This window comes from Chrysemys picta, chromosome 2 (assembly GCF_011386835.1).
Source record: "Chrysemys picta bellii isolate R12L10 chromosome 2, ASM1138683v2, whole genome shotgun sequence".
NCBI lineage: Eukaryota > Metazoa > Chordata > Testudines > Emydidae > Chrysemys > Chrysemys picta.
In genome coordinates, this window is record NC_088792.1 from 225,598,124 (window position 1) to 225,610,454 (window position 12,331).

General features: G+C 42.4%; 1 protein-coding gene across 8 annotated transcripts in view; it reads left to right on the forward strand.

Annotated features, from left to right (window-relative positions):
• The window catches only part of FAM110B (family with sequence similarity 110 member B), a 182,502-nt gene that overhangs the window by 144,121 nt on the left and 26,050 nt on the right, over positions 1-12,331 (forward strand). For 2 of the 8 annotated variants that reach the window (XM_065585597.1, XM_065585595.1), the window contains exon 3: positions 4,430-4,514. The exons of the other annotated variants lie outside the window; for them this stretch is intronic. The gene's annotated coding sequence lies outside the window, so the exon portion shown is untranslated. The remainder of the gene's footprint in view (positions 1-4,429; positions 4,515-12,331) is intronic. 8 annotated transcript variants of the gene reach the window in all.

A 12,331-nucleotide genomic window follows, 5' to 3' on the forward strand; every position in this document is an offset into this window, starting at 1 on the left:
TGGTGATGTGCAACATTTACATGTTTCTCAAATAGGCACATGAGTATCACATTTGTAAAGTTCACTTCAACCTAACAAAATATATACAGAGTAACGTCACTGTGATATATAACAGAGTAAACAGCCCTGAACCCAAACCTAGACCTCAGGTTTGGGGTATCTGTAAGATGATTTGTATTTCAGTGAGGGTTAATTTTAATTCTTTGTCAAATGGTTCCCTGTCTTCACCTCCTCCTAGCCCCCCCCCTCAAAAAAAAGAAAATCATTTCTTGGAGGTTGCAACATCCCAGGTCTTAAAGTATCTTTAGTTTCACATTGTATTTATAAGAATCTCAACAAAGTGAATATTTTTAAATGAATATAGTTTTCAGTTGATTGGTACATTAGGAAAGCGATCTGCCATATTTAATACTGAGAGAAACGGGATCTGTGGTGCAGAGCTGCATGTTTTAGAACACCTGGCCATCTTTACTGTAGTTTGTATGTTTTGAGAAGAGTGCCTTTTGCATTGTTTATTTTAAAATGACTACATGTTTGCTAGTTTCAAATAATGGCATCGTTATTTAGTTCCACTGAGTGGAAAAGGCAAGATTGTGTGACTTAGATATCCTGTGCTGTTAGTTTGCCTGGAATGCCAGCCCAGATTTTATTATGAGAAAATGTATTTCTTCTTTTGGATATGCAGCAGAGGTGGAATGCATGGGGAGGGGGGGAGAGGATGCAGGGCTTGAGCACTAGCAGGAGGGTCTCTGCCGATTGAAGTCACTAATAACAGGATTGGGGACTTCAGCAGCAGAGTCCAGGGAAGGGGTGGGGACGGTTTTGTGGCCTGCGGCATGCAGGGGGTCAGACCAGATGATCATAATGGTCCCTTCTGACCTTAAAGTCTATGAGTCTATGAGCATGCTCACATGGACTGAGCATGCTCAGTAACACAGTTGAAGCTGGCTGCCCTTACTCCGCCCCCCCACACACTCTGCCCCTCCCACTATCGGCAGGCACAGGTCATTTCTGATATGCAGTGCAGGAAACAGCACCTGCTGAGGGCAGAACTAACCTTAGTTTGGCTAGCTAAAGAATGTTGTATGCAGTCCAGTTGCGTTAAGTATTATTGCAAATGTGTAACTGAATGTGGCTTGCCAGGAGCTGTAAAGAATAAATCACATAATGGTAATCCAGTCTACAATTTCACCATATGTGATATGTACCACAGAAACTGGGAGACTGCACAAGATTCCCTATAGGCTACGTTTATGTCACGGAGGTCATGGAAGTCACGTAATCTGTGACTTCCAGAGACCTCTGTGACATTAGCTGCTTCAGCCCCAGGGGCTGCAGGACTCTGAAGCTGACAGCCTGGAAGGGTTTTAGCGACAGGCAGCAGCAGCGATGGAGGCCTCCTGCAAGGTTCCAGCGATAGGTGACAGACTCCTGAGGGGACCTTCCTCAACATTCCAGTGATGGGCGACAGCCTTGCACGGGGAGCGAGGGAGGAAGCCTCAGGCAAGCGGCTGGGGGTGTCCCATTTTCTCTTTGGCAATATGGTCACCCTGCAGCTCCCAGCCGCCGTGGTTAGAGGGGGAACCCACAGCTCCCAGACACCATGATAGTGGGGGGAAACCATGGAGTTGCAGTAGCAAAAGTCACAGACAGGTCACGGCATCTGTGAATTTTTGTTTATTGCCCATGACCTGTCCATGACTTTTACTAAAAATAACCATGACATAATCTTAGCCTTACCTATAATTAAACTGCCCATTTCCTAATATGTGATTATGAAAAAACTTCACTTGATTAGGGAATAACTATGGAGTGGGATTTGTCAGACCTGGTTCCTAATCTTGCTCCAGCTCTGCCCACTGGCATGCCCATTTTGTATATTTGGCACACTCACAGTAGTGTCATTGCAATGGTAAAGCAACAAGAAGCTTTGCTCAGCATCATGTGGACAGATGTGCACTCTGCTGAGCTTCCACTGGGAGCTGAACAACTACCTTCATTCTCTGCACCTTCACAACCATCTCAGGAACTTGTAGAATTGAGCCCTAACTGTTCTTTTAATAAAGAAATGTTATTGTTTGTTTGTTTGTATAATCATAGCACCTGGGAGCCCCACTCATGGACCAGGATCCCATCATACTAGGTGCAGTACAAACACAGAACAAAAAGACAGTCCCTGTCCCAAAGAGATTATGCAACCTTGATAATTTCGCTTAACTGTAGAGCTACCATGAACGTTTCCTTATCCTTGCTCTGGCCCCACCATGGAGAAATTGTTGGTCCTTCAACATGCACCATACCCAGTGATCGGGGGGGTGGAGGGATAGCTCAGTGGTTTGAGCATTGGCCTGCTAAACCCAGGGTTGTGAGTTCAATCCTTGAGGGGGCCACTTAGGGATATGGGGCAAAAATAAGTACTTGGACCTGCTAGTGAAGGTAGGGGGCTGGACTCAATGACCTTTCAGGGTCCCTTCCAGTTCTATGAGATATGTATAGATAGTATATCACACAATTACACAGTCTATTCATACAGTATATATCAATGGTTCTCAACTAGGGGTACACATACACCTGAGGGGCACACAGAGGTCTTCCGGGGGTACATCAACTCATCTAGATATTTGCCTAGTTTTACAACATGCTACATAAAAAGCACTAGTGAAGTCAGTACAAACTAAAATTTCATACAGACAATGACTTGTTTATACTGCTCTATATACTATACACTGAAATGTAAGTACAATATTTATATTCCAATTGATTTATTTTAGAATTGTATGGTAAAAATGAGAAAGTGAAAAATTGCTTACTATCTGTGCTGTGACACTTTTGTATTTTTATGTCTGATTGTGTAAGTAAGTAGTTTTTAAGAGAGTTGTAACTTGGGAGTACGCAAAATAAATCCGACTCCTGAAGGGGGTACAGTAATCTGGAAAGGTTGAGAGCCACTGGTATACGTTGTCAAAGTCAGTAGTAAACCCTAAATATTAACAGGTAGTATAAGCATAAGACATTCCCGTTGCATTAAAAACTTTTTTTTTTGCTTTCACAGTGCTCTAGCAGGATCCTACCTACCTCACTGAACTGGTCTCCATAAAATATAGGTGTCCTCTCATAATAATAATAATAAGAAGAAGAATGAATGCCTTGTGCATCTAAGTAGGTGAACAATGCCTCTTACACACATATGTAACTCTCCTCCTTAATTCTTCCATGTCACTCCATTTTCTGTGTGCTCTGGACTGCCACATTGTGAGGTGAAGCACTGTGAAGCAATGCAGAAGAAACTAAGGGAACCTAGAACATAAGAAAGAAAATATACAAAGGACATATAATGTGTAATAAGAAGGAAAGTCCTTAGTTTTTCAAAGAATAAGAAAAGGAATGATGGGATGAAAGGTTAACAGAATAGATCACGGATGAAGGATAAATAGAGGTTGAGAATTGGGGAGCAAAATAATTGGTGTGGTGGAGAGGGAACCACCAAGAAAGTAGGCACAAGCAGAGTTTCTATTTTGAATGTGTACATTCTAATACATTTCATTGCATTTCCCTGGCACATGCCCACAGCTGGGTTGACATGAGTAGGGATGATGGAATGCAGAATGCTGAGGATGGAGTGAGTCGAATGGGCACTGTCATTGTTGGGCATGTAAGTGAAGAGCCAAGATTGGTTATTTTTTGTTTCAAATGACATGCCTGGGTATCATTTTCCTCTCTTCCCATGTGTTACACCCTACCAATATTCTAGTGCCTGCTCCTATTCTCCAACTTCAGACCTTCTTAAATCACTCCTGAAAATTCATTTCTGCAGCATCACCTGCAAAAAATTAGAGTGTTTGCAGCTGGAGGGGATGAGGAGGACACAGAATCCCCCTCCAAAAAAAAAAGTGTCTATTTGAACCAGCAAGAGATGTGTACCTAAAATGAGTAACTCTGTAATCATTATTGTGACATTACACTTCATATTCTTTATGGAAATATGCTTATAATATGGATATAGCATAACTGAGATGTACTTTATGCAAGATGGCTAATGTAAGATATCATTGGAAAGGTTATGATTTACTGAATGTGATTATCCAATTTGTATGCCTGTATCATATCTGTATCTGAAGTTAGAAATATTGACCATGTATCTGTATTTCAAATGTGCTACTTTGGGTGACACCTCCAACTAGCCCTTCAGGTACAACAATGAAAGACAATGGACTGGGAAAGAGCTTAGTCTTCCTGTGGACTCTCCAGATAGCCTGCGAGTAATGACTGCTACAACCCTGCAGAGACATGAGTCTGAGTCACCTGGTACTGGACACCCCCCCTTGGAATGCCAGTGTTTTTCCAATGGAAGACAAAGGGTTCCCACCATACACAAAAGCTATATAAGGCAGAGGAGTAACATCATTGTGGTTCTCCTCTGCCTCCCCAGCTAAAGAGACACTGAAAACTACCTGGAAGCAAGAACTGAACAGGGGAAAGAAGAGTTGAGCCCAGGCTGGAAGGACGTCTAGCTTGTGAGTAATAATACCTGAAGTTTCAAACTGCAGGCCAGTGCAGCTGACTTTCAAGATTCTCTGTAGTTTGTCTCTGACAATATTTAGAGTGAGAAATTACTATTTGTAGCCAATTTCTTTAGTGAATCAAGCTTAGTTTGCGCATTTTGTTTTATTTGCTTAGTAATCTGCTTTGTACTGTTTGCTGTCCCTTTAGCCATTTAAAATCTGCCTTTTATCGATAATAAATTTGTTTAGTTTATTGTTAAGTTCAGTTTGTGCAATTTCTAACTGGGGATGGGGAGCAAGAAGGTGTGTATATCTCTCTTCACATTAAGGAAGAGGGTGAACTTTTATGAGCTTGCGCTGTGCGGATTTTTCTATACAATGCAAGACAATATACCTTTGGGTTTATCTCCCAAAAAGGGTGTGCACGTGAGTGCTGGGTGAGTCCACTCACACACAGCTGACTTCAGTCTGCATCTGCAGCTGGGTGTGGCCCAACTTGTGTGTGTGTGCTGCAAGAGGCCGGAGAGCCTAATTCAGCAAAATAGGGAGAGGGAATCTAGGCTGGTGGAGCAGGAGAGGCTCAGTGAAACCCCAGTACATCAGGTGGCATCTTGGATGGGGGAGGTCCAACCTGTCACAATTATCTCCTAACGTATGTCCTTCCTCTCTCCTCCTCTTCCTACTGTGGGTTTGTATTATATCCTTATCCATCAAGTCCATTATTGTGATAGTAGACTCTTCAGGGTTAGGGACCTGCCTTCTGGTTTTTTTTTTAAATGAAGAACTTAGCATATGTTTAAAATAATTCCATCTCAGTAGCGATTAAAATTCAGACCCCGAAACAGAAGACACACACAAACGCTAGTAAAAAGTAAGGTTCAAATCTAAGATCAACCTTTGTTCAAGTCTGAAGTGGAGAATTAATCCTTGAACTCCACATCTTATGCTGCTTCCAGATTCTTTGCCCACAGAATTGCCTCTGGTGCCTTCGAGAGCTCTGATGCAGATACCATATACTCCTCCAGCAAAACCCAGACTCTGTTTAGCAGGGCAAAGAACAGTTGGAGATTGGCTCAATGCCCAGAATCTGCTTTTAATCTTTACAAAGGCCCTTTTTCTCCCCCAGCAGCCCTGGAGTATAGTTGGGGAAATACCCAAGACTTTCTCCTTGAGAGCAAAATGAATGATTTCCTGAGACACTTTCAGTATAGTATTTCTGACACCTAGCAAATCACGTGTTATGAATACTGGCCTAGGAGAAGTTTTCTGTCAGCAGATTCTTCCCCGGTAATATTTTATTTGTTTGTAAAGAATTTGAGGAACCTGAGCGGATCTACTATAAACAGACCAACTAGCCATTTTGAGGGGTGGAGGGAGATGCTAAGACACCTGATCTCTCTTCTTAGAGATCTCCATTAATTGCAAGCTGGTAATTGAGTTAACGTTCTCCAAAGCAGTGTGACTAGTTTCAGAGTATATAAGGCAGAGTATCACAGGTTGACAATATTTGCAGTCACCTAAGTGCACTTCAGCTGGCTGGTTTGGGGGTTGTGTTTTTTTTTATTATTATTTTATTTGTCTTAAAAATTAGTTCCATCTTTCCCTCACTGCTATGTAGTGACATCCAAACAATATTGAGCTTTTTGTAAAGGCTGCTGATTATCTTAGATAATGCTGCTTTTGGCTTGGGACTTGATTCTCCAGTCTTACAGTCATTTATAACTTGTCAAATTGAATGTTAAATCAGAAAGATAAGAGTTTCACACAGATCACGGGAGATTTTCACACTCATAGGAGAGCCCCTTAGCTCTGTCGAGCCACATGTCTCTCTGTTTCCCTTACTTGTGGTAATAGTCTGCCATCTCCCCAAGCAGATGGGTGAACTGAGGTTTAGCCTTCCAGCCAAAACTTATATTAGAGTCCTTTTCCTCCTGCTGATAGACAAACCAGTCCACAAAACTGCATTAGTTCTTCACCTCTGATCCAAGATTGCCTTCTCTGAGTTCAGCTAGCACTCCTCACCTCTTTGGGCTATGCTTCCTCTTTAGAGGCCCTCCCTAGGCACCTGTCTATAGTCTGTTCAGCCCTTGTAGAGTCAGGAGCTCATTTTCCCTGTTGATACAAGGTTACTCACCCAGCACCTCCCTCGGCCCACGCCACTTCCTGCAGCCCCCTGGAACGGCAAAGTGCGGCCAGTGGGACCTGCGATCAGCCGAACCTGCGGACGCTGCAGGTAAACAAACCGTCCCAGCCCACCAGCGGATTTCCCTGACAGGCCACGTGCCAAAGGTTGCCGATCCCTGCTCTACCCTGTACCAAGCAGCATTTGTCCACTTCACTCAGACCCCTGGGCCACCCCAGGGATTCCTATACCACAACTCTATGCCTTTTCCAGAGCCCCCTTCTTGGGCTGAGTTCCTCTATCTGGGTCTCAGTTCCTACATGACCGCCATGGTCTGCCTTGCAGTCCCTCTTCGGCCAAGCCCCCTTTCCTAGCTCCTTAGTTGGAGATCCATCCTCTAAGTCTGACCTCTCCCTGGAGAGCTACTATAGAGCGCTACTATAGAGCAGCTCCCAGAACTGCCATCCTCCTTTGAGTCTTTTCTTCCACTAAAGGCATGCATCTTTCCTGTAGTGTTGCATGCTACTCAGTGGTCATGTGATCTAGCCACTTGACCGTTTCCTTATATGAGATGGTTTGAAAGGAAGATTTTATTTTATAGCATCTCGAAGCTTACCACTAGATCTAGAACAACTAGAATTCAGGAACCTTCAAAGGGACAGCAAAATTAAAGTGTTATATAATGGCATGTAAAATAAAAATTGGTTGCAAAGATGAAATGAGAAGAAGTGAGTAAGAACTGATGGAGAGGGTGGTAGACTGGGAATCAGGAGTCCTAGGTTGTATACATCCATTGGTGAAAGCACGAATAGTCAGATTTTCTAAAAAATAGCCTCTGATTGTGTGCACCCAAGTTTGGACCCCTGGCTCTGATTTTCAGAAGAGCTGAGCATTTGCATCACCCGTGATCTGTTTGAATTGTGGGTGCTCAGTATCACAGATATAGAATTTCCTGCACTATCCTTAGGAGACCTTGTTGAATTTAAACGTAAGAAAGTTTGGGATCTGTTGTGTTAAATGAATGATTTATATATTATTGTGCGATGGGATTGTATGTTATCTCTCTAGGGAGGAGATGAGATGTGAACTCTGGGAAACGTTATGAACTTCAAAGGACTATACTGAACACTGGGCCAGACAAGAATAGACTTCTGGGACAAACAGGGTCAACTGGTTTGCTTGGGGAATCTTTATGGGGAGGTGAATGCAAATTCCCCACCTTCAGTTATGCAAAAACCCAGGCTTTTGAAGCTATGCCCTTGAAGAGGGGCCATTATCTGCTGCTCCCAGAGTCTCAAGAACAAAGCCCCAAGCTGTATAAAGGAAAAGACTGTTCTATGCGTGGATGGTCCTAGTTCTGGGCTAAGGCTGCTATGGACCTTGTAATGACGACAGAAAAACCTCTATGTGGTATTTGAAGGACTGACTCTGACCAGAGCCCGAGTCGGAGGTGATCTCTGGTGAGCTTTATTAGCATGTGTGTAGGTTCTTTTATTGTTTTAACATGTTTTATCTGAAACACTTTCACCTTAAGAATAAATGTACTTGCTTAGAAAGAGCTGTGTGGTAACTTGTAACTGCTGGCAATTGCGGCTGGTGGTAGCCTTCGAAGAGAACCCAAAGTGCAAACACTGGCGTGTTTAGGCAGTGTGGCCTGTTGCACAGTTCCCTGTCTACAGTGTGAGCCTGGAAAACCCCCTGGTCAAGAGGGAGAGAGACATGGGTCTCCATCCAAGAGAGTATCAGAGGGGTAGCCGTGTTAGTCTGAATCTGTAAAAAGCAACAGAGGGTCCTGGGGCACCTTTAAGACTAACAGAAGTATTAGGAGCATAAGCTTTTGTGGGTAAGAACCTCACTTCTTCAGATGCAAGTAATGGAAATTTCCAGAGGCAGGTATAAATCAGTATGGAGATAACGAGGTTCAATCAGGGAGGGTGAGGTGCTTTGTTAGCAGTAGAGGTGTGAACACCAAGGGAGGAGAAACTGCTTCTGTAGTTGGATAGCCATTCACAGTCTTTGTTTAATCCTGATCTGATGGTGTCAAATTTGCAAATGAACTGGAGCTCAGCAGTTTCTCTTTGGAATCTGGTCCTGAAGTTTTTTTGCTGTAAGATGGCTACCTTTACATCTGCTATTGTGTGGCCAGGGAGGTTGAAGTGTTCTCCTACAGGTTTTTGTATATTGCCATTCCTGATATCTGACTTGTGTCCATTTATCCTCTTGCGTAGTGACTGTCCAGTTTGGCCAATGTACACAGCAGAGGGGCATTGCTGGCACATGATGGCATATATAACATTGGTGGACTTGCAGGTGAATGAGCCGGTGATATTGTAGCTGATCTGGTTAGGGCCTGTGATGGTGTTGATGGTGTAGATATGTGGGCAGAGTTGGCATCGAGGTTTGTTGCATGGGTTGGTTCCTGAGTTAGAGTTGTTATGGTGCGGTGCGTGGTTGCTGGTGAGGTACCATCCAAGAGAGGTAACAGCTGAGGAGCCTAGAGTGACCACAGAGTGGGAATACAGGTGCAGTTGCCCTGAATTGTGACACTCTGCATGTCTTAAAATCAGACTGTGTCCACTTTTAGGAACCCATAATTAAAAGCCATTTCTATGAAAAATTGACCCTAAACCTTTCAGTGTCAGAATTTACCCATCTGTAAAAATGTGTGCAATAATACACCCATTGATAATAATATGTCTATGTTATAATAATTTATATGTGGTCTAAGGTCTTGGATGGAGAATGCTATGCACTGACAAAGCAGTTATTATATGTACTATTTATTAGTGGACCCCCTTGACTGCTTTGTTTTAAAATAATCTGATTTACTTGCACTAGTCACAGTAAAAACTGAGATGAGACAGACAGAAAGATAACTTAATCAGAGTTTAAAAAACATGCAAGACCAAGATTCTTCAGTGTAAGATAACTGGTCTTCAGTTATGAAGGTTCCAGTTACCTTGTTGGGATGATTGTAATTAACACTCAGCTTTTCCTCCAGCAGGGAGAGGAATAATGCCATACCATCATGGAAATACCAATCCCAGTTTTTTCAGTCAGATAAGATAGGCAGTAATAGGATGTCACAGCCAAAAATTCCAGTCATTTTAAAATTCACATAAACCAACAAACTACATAAGCTGAATGCAGTGTGGTTGGAGCTGTATTGGTCCTGGGATATTAGAGAGACAAGTTGGGTGGGGTAATTGTATTGGACAAGCTTTCGAGCCACACAGAGCTCTTAAGAAGCTTGTCTCTCTCACCAACAGAAGTTGGTCCAGTAAAAAATATTACCTCACCCACCTGGTCTCCCTAAAATCATGTAAGTGTCTTGAATAGATTTGGTAGTTACTTTTCTGCTGCCAATACCTGAGTTGGAAATATTGACTTTGGCAGTAAATTTGCACCATAAGGAGCATTTAAAAGGTCACTGCTGACACCAGTCCTTTCCTGTGAAATGGGAAAAGTTTGCACTAAATGAATTGTTAAATGGGTGCCTGACACCAAATGTTTAGAGTCCACTGACTGGGAATCTACCATTAGACTTGTATGGCTCTATAGCTTTTTTCTGTTTCTGTCTAGAGATCATTTTGGGTAAAGGAACAAAAAAAGCTCAAGAGGAAGAAGGGTTTGGGATAACTAGACAACTAGGGATCTTTTTAACTATCAATTTTGCTTTCTTGTTTTCAACCTTAGAGTACTTTTGTTGTAAATAAGTTGCTGCGTGGCTCTGAAAATTCTTCACTTGTACATCCCACATGCTAACCACCTGCTGTATTATACACTCACTGCATTCCGAAGTGAAAAGCTGATTGTATCTTTGAATTCTTTTTTTTTTCCAACATGTATACATGTAAGGTAGCTAGGCATCTTTCCATATTAAACTCTCAAGTGTATGTTTGCATATTCTGCTGGAGAGTTGTAATCTCCTGGTCAGTTCAAATAAAGTTGCATGTGTTGGGTTTTTTTTCTTCTGGAGATATTGCCATACTAATGCTGTTTAGGGTCAAGTTCTCACTAAACATGGGAGAAAGAAAAAAGCCAAACAGATTTTAAACAGCCAACCAAACTATATTTATATATAAATATTTTATCGTTGTATAAAGAAGGCAGGCTGCAAACAACATGCTGCATTTCACTGGCAAGATGCTGCTTTAGAAAATAATTAAAACATATTTTATAATTTCATTCTGTTTTCCTTTCTCTCGGTTTTCTTCAGCAAAGTAAATAGTCCTTTTATTTGTTTCATTGTCTTACTTGGATTGGAAAACCTCAAGGAAAAGCAAGTTTCTGCAGGACGTGATAACATAGGTGGTAAAGGGAACTGAATATAAATACACATGAATACCATGAATTTTGAAGTGTTTGGCTATCCAGTTCAGCTAAATAATCAACAACTACTCTCTCTCAAGGGGCAGAGAAAACACTTTTACTTCTAGACTAAGAGCCCCTGTTCCTTTGAGCCATGGCTAGAGAGAGAACTGTCCTCCTTAGAGACCCAGCAAACCACCCCTAACGCTGCAGGCTCAGCAACCTATTCTTGGGGCCCACATATCCCATTTCTGGTTTGGGGAGAAAGAAGAGCTATTTCCAGCTGCCGTGAGACTCACTTCACAGGAAAGAGACATCAACCTCATTCCTCTGGTTTCATGGGGAGGGGTACAAATAAGTTGCCTCACTTACCCCTAGCTCAATAATCACCCTTGGTTGGTCTCAGCATGTAAGAGTGACAAGATTTCGGCGTTCCCCACACACACATTTTCCCCAGGTCCCAGAATCCCCACACACAACAGTAATGTTCTAGTGAGAAAGATGTGCTTGTAGATGTCTTTGGAGAGTGGCTGTGGCCTACTTCCCCCCTCCCATGCTCTAACTTACTCCATCAGTCCTTCTGGGAATAGGAATCCCTATCTCTTTCCCCATATTGTATCTACGACAGGGTCATCTGGAAGTCAGACAAGTTGACCACTCCCTTCCCATTCTGCAACAGAATTGGGAGACCAAGACCTGGCTCTGCTGCTTATTGGCACTTCAAGATTCTGAGGCCAAGACAACATGACGTGCTCTGAGCCCCTGGGTAGTGTTTCCCATAGTCTATTGCAATGTCAGTGCTGGAGTGTTAAACGGATAGTAACCAGCGACAGAGCCATCAGTGAGACAGAAGAGTGTTTTCTGGCTCTACTAATAATAATTAAAAGTGAAGATCTTAGATTTTAAAATTTCTGGAATGTTAAGAAATGCAGCCTGATCAAGGGGAGAAGTTGCGAGTTCACTCAGGAGAGGAGCATGGAGAATGTATTATTGTTAGCTATTATTGTATTATTGTTTTTATTTCTTTCTATTACTGTGATACCTAGAGACTCTAAATGAAATCACAGCACCATTGTGCCAGGCATTGTACAAATATAGAATGACTTTATTGGTGTAGGATCAGGCAAAATATTAAGGCTTACCAGTCTTCTTGGCTCCCAGCCTTGGGCTCATTTCTGTAGAACATTCTAGCAGGATACCACTTCTTTTTCAACAGTTTACACATCTTTACATTTAAATCCAAACTTGGGCTAATGGCTGATTTGGTAACCTTGGAAAAATTAACTTTGTACAGTCTGAGTTTAAAGCACAGATTCTAGTCTTCTGTTTGGTCAACTACGACTTCTGCCTATCCAACTGAAATGGAGGTGTCAGTTGTAACTCAAGAGGTACCTTA